Raw genomic sequence first — 5,475 nt, forward strand, 5'->3', positions numbered from 1 at the left:
TGGAGGGGGTGAATTTTGATGAAGGGGCTTTAGCGCTTAGGCCTTACAAGTTATTGGGTCGAGCGTCCAGTCCCTCCAAAAGTCAGAAAAATGTTTTGAGCCCCTTTAACTTTCAAGTTGTTGGTGCCTTTAGTACTTATGGGAAATTAGTAAAATTTTGGTGAAAATGAGTGAGGAGGTTAATTAGTTTGACTTTTGTCTATGATGTAAATCTCTTCATTGTCATCCATATCTTTAAGTGCTTTTGATGATGAAAGTATATGACTTGATATTTGTATAATCATTCATCATACGTAATTCTGCAACCATTCATCTACTTACCCTACCTACTTATCCTACCATTTTTTCTTCTTTTATTAGGGTGTACTTAAACTGGCAAACCCTTATCAAAACCTTTTCTTTTCTTTTACAATGGTATTCTAACTAAGTCTATCCTTATTACATTCAAGGGCTCAAATTAAACTATTGAGCTCATTTCATTTACTCTATCTATCTACTTATCTGCCAAGATTAAACAGTTTGGTTCAATTTTATTCTTTATCTCTAAGCATGAAATTCAAAATATGGAATAACCAAGATTAAACTATTTGGTTACCATGGATTGTGGCATAAGTAACAATGCTGCACACAATTATTTATACAAAAAGTGAAGTAGTAGTGGCATTTTGACTTGCACACTTTCATGGTCTTTTTATTTTTCTTGGGGTTCATTTTTTATTTTTTCTGACCTTTTCATTCTTTTTTCCCTTTGATTTTCTTTTAGGGCATACCCTCGTTACATTTTTTTTTTTTTATTTTTTACAAATATGGAAAACATTTGCAGAAAGCAAAGGTATGTACATATTTCATAGCTAAACCAAGTCAATCATGATATATGACACCTGTTGGTATAGGAACATAACAAAGTGCAATACAGATCAAGAGATTGCAGTAAATTTCTTTATCCCTATATCACAAATAAATGATGTTGGGTTAAATGGAATAGACCAATTCAAAATCGCTTTGGTATTCTTGCGATTTATGATGAGCGGCTTGCTTCTAACTTTTTCAAGCACTTTTCCCTAAGCGGATGATTATTCCGTTGAAACATATATTCATGATAGGTCTGACTTGATTCAAGTTATAGCAACTTTTATTATTTCGTTGGGTCTAGACCATATCACAATTCGTAGTTTTTATGGTTTGAATGTTTACTCCTTTGTGAAAGTTGCGATGCGATAAGTGTTGGAAATAATACTGAGGGGGGGGGGAATCAGTATTATCTAGCAATTTACCAAATCTTCCTTATTTGATCTTTTGAAATATTCTTGCATATCAGTACCATAAAACAATGAGCATGAATAAAGAAAATAGACAGTCACACCAAAGAACACAAGATGTAAGGTGGAAACCCAATGCGGGAGAAAAACCACCTGCTGCAATAATGTCTCTATCTTCTTTCAAGAAATTCTTTTTACAATGATTTTGTACTGGTGCAGTCCTTTACCAGCACGCAGGCTACAACCTGCAAAGAGCTACAACTCTTTCTCGTTTTCCAGACTTCTCCTGGAAGGGAGCTACAACCCCCTACTTCTTTTCAAAATGATCAACAAGTATACAACAGATACAGTCTACTACAGATATCAGATCAGTAATTACAGAAACAACCCAGAACACCTTATGAACAAAAATATACAGTTAACAGATCATCTTGAGACAGGGACGCATATTTTCTTTCTGTGGCCTGCGACTGGACGCAGTATACCTTATGCTGATCTGCGTGCAGACGCACTGTTCCTTTTGCTTGTCAGCGACCGACGCACACATCAACACTATCGCGCCGCGTCTTTCGCTTCAGAGACGCACCCAATACCACAGTCGCCCCGCGTCCTTCGCTTCAGAGACGCACCTTATCCTTTACTGTACTGCGTCCCGGCGCACTTTCCCTTCACTGAATCTGCGTCCCTTTAGATATAGAAGATAAGAGGACTTCAGAACCAACCCAAACACTCAGATCCACAGATCTGATCATGCGCCATATAGATCGTAGTCCATTAGAAGATTTACCCTTAAAGATATGGACTAGATCACACCAAGAGATGATCAACCAAGATGATGCTTAATCCAAATGAACTCCTTTGCTTTATATAGGCAAGCTTCTCCCCAAAGCGTGGAACAATACCACGAGCCGACACCAGAGAAACACGCAACCGTCGGCTAGATACCACACAAGAAGCCCCTACGAGTTTTTCTCTACCTTGAAATGTGTGCACTGGGCGGACGCACCTTCTGAACGGCTGGCCGGCGTCCCTAGACGCGGGTTCTGTATGGAATACCTGCGGGGACGCGCTTGCTAAACAAAATTTCCTGCGTCCTTCTTGATTTACCACCTGAAGGCGTTTGCCATCAAGTACAACACCTGAATCATAATGCCAACAAACTCCCCCTTTGGACTTGATGGCAACCACATAAACTTGCAGTTTCATCATTCTCCCCCTTTGACATCAAGAGCAAAGGGTATGCTCCCCCTATGCTCATGCTTCTCCAGAATTGTAACCAGAAATCCATCATGAAGAAGACAGAGACATATTGCAGCTATTTCCAAGATCTCCTTCTCCATAATGCCAACAATGCATTATGTGCTCCCCCTGAGCCTATACCATCAATAGGAAGATGGTCAACAGTGAGATGATGCATCAACAACCCCAGCTTTTGCCTGAGGTATTCAAAAGTGTCCCTGGGCAACGGTTTGGTGAAAATATCAGCAACTTGTTCCTTAGAAGGAACATACTCCAACTTGAACTTCTGTTCAAGTACTTGTTCCCGGAGAAAATGGTACTTGATTGGTATATGCTTGGTTTTTGAATGCATAACCGGATTCTTTGAGATGCTGATTGCACTTGTGTTGTCACATAAGATAGGAATAGGAGGTGTACAAGTGATTTGATAATCCTGCAAAGTCTGCATCATCCAAAGAAGTTGGGTGCAACAAGATGCAGCCGCAACATATTCCGCTTCAGCTGTAGACAAGGCAATTGAACTCTGTTTCTTGCTGAACCAAGATACCAGTCTAGAACCCATAAAGAATGCACCACCACTTGTGCTTTTCCTGTCATCCACGCTTCCGGCCCAATCTGCATCTGTATAAGCATGAAGAGTGAGATCTGGATCTCTAGGATACCATAGGCCATAATTTTGAGTCCCTTGAAGATATTTGAAGATTCTCTTTACTGCTTGAAGATGAGTCTCCTTTGGATTTGCCTGAAACCTTCCAACTATTCCAACTGCATGCATGATGTCTGGTCGGGTACCTGTCAAATATAGTAGACTTCCAATCATAGATCTGTAGGTTGGTTGATGAACTGCTGCAGATTCGTCATTTGCACTGAGACTACATCCTGTGACCATGGGTGTACATACTGGTTTTGCATCTTCCATGCCATATTTCTTCAAAATCTGCTTGAGATACTTGGTTTGAGATAAAAGGATTCCTCCTTTCTTTTGTTGGATTTGCAAACCAAGAAAGTATGTCAGTTCTCCTAGCAAGGACATCTCAAATTCTTTCTGCATGACTGAGGCAAAGCTTTGACTCATAGCTTCTTCATTACTGCCAAAAATAATGTCATCTACATACACAACAAGTATTAGTAATTTGTCATTTTCAACTTTTATATAAAGATTGCTATCTGCTGAACCTTTTGAGAAACCTTGTTGATGAAGATATTTGTCCAACCGGTAGTACCAAGCCCTTGGAGCTTGTTTGAGACCATAGAGAGCCTTTTTTAATCGGCATACAAGATTTGGATCGTTTCCAAGAATGAAACCATCTGGCTGTTCAATGTACACTTCTTCATCCAAGTCTCCATTCAGAAAAGCTGATTTCACATCCATTTGAAATACTTTGAAGTTCTGACAACTTGAGAGAGCAAGAAACATTCGGATGGCCTCAAGTCTTGCAACAGGAGCAAAAGTTTCTTCAAAGTCTATTCCTTCTTGCTGTGCATACCCTTTACAAACAAGTCTGGCTTTGTTTCTAATTACTTCTCCATTTTCATTCAATTTATTTTTGAACACCCATTTTGTTCCGATAACATTCTTATCCTTTGGTCTAGGAACCAGCTCCCAAGTATTGTTCTTTTCGATTTGCTCAAGTTCTTCATCCATTGCTTTCACCCAACATTCATCTTTGCATGCTTCTTTCACATTTTGTGGTTCAGTAGAGGAGAGTAATGCCAAATAACTTGAAGCTTCTGCAACTGTTCTTCTAGTTTGTATACCTGCTTCCTTTTGTCCCATGATCTGAGATTCTGGATGGTTCTTTTGAACATATCTGGATGGAGTCTTTTCTTCTATTCTTGTTCTTTCTTCTGCTTCTTCGTGAGGTCCGTCTTGAAATTGTTCTTGCGGTTCTTCTTCTTCATCATTCTGTCTTTGAGGGTAGCTTTCATCTTCTTCAATGTCTTCACGATGTATTTGCCTAGGAATGTATCCTTTCTCATCAACCACTACATCAATGCTTTCAACAATTCTGCCAAGTCTTTTATTGTAGCATTTGTATGCTTTGCTATGTGGAGAGTAGCCAAGAAGAATTCCTTCATCTGCTCTAGGATCAAGTTTGCCAAGCTGCTCCTCAGTATTTTTGATATAGCATTTGCTCCCAAAGATTTTGAAGTGCTTTACTGAAGGAGTTTTACCACTCCAGAGCTCATGAGGAGTTTGAGTGCTGTTCACTCGAACATTTGTCTTGTTGAGAATAATAACTGCCGCATGTGCAGCTTCACCCCAGAAGGTTGCAGGAGTTCCTGATTCATCAAGCATAGCACGAGCCATTTGCTGGACTGTTCTGTTCATTCTTTCCACTACTCCATTTTGCTGAGGAGTTCTAGCTGTAGAAAATTCTCTCCTTATTCCATGTTCATCACAGAAATCGAAAAATTCATTTGAAGTAAATTCTCCACCTCTGTCGGATCTGAGGCACTTAATCTTGTGACCTGATTCATTTTCAGCCAAGGCTTTGAAGGATTTGAATTTTTCGAAAGCTTCATCTTTGTGCTTCATAAGTCCCAACCAAACAAACCTGGAGAAATCGTCAATAAATAATATCAAGTATTCCTCTCCTCTAGGTGTTCTTTTTCTGAATGGTCCACATACATCTGTATGTACTAGCTCCAGAGGCATACTGGCTGATCCTTCTTTCTCTGGAAAGTTAGTTCTAGTCTGTTTTCCAAACTGACATGATCTGCACATGGTGTTGTCAGGAATTTTGATATCTGGAAGATCGCGAACTGCCTGATATTTGCAATCTTTCCTTATTTGTGAGAAACTTAGATGTCCCAATCTTCGATGCCATAACCAGTGCTCTTCATCCTTGCTTAAATAGCATTGTTGTTGTTCTTCATCAAAAATGTATAGATTATTTGAAGTTCTTTTTCCTTTGAGAACTGTTTTACCTGTATCAAGATCACGAACAAGACATCCATTTGATCTGAATATAAC

The sequence above is a fragment of the Pinus tabuliformis genome, chromosome 4_1 (assembly GCF_031772625.1).
Source record: "Pinus tabuliformis cultivar Carrire ecotype Pingquan chromosome 4_1, CPIR1, whole genome shotgun sequence".
NCBI lineage: Eukaryota > Viridiplantae > Streptophyta > Pinopsida > Pinales > Pinaceae > Pinus > Pinus tabuliformis.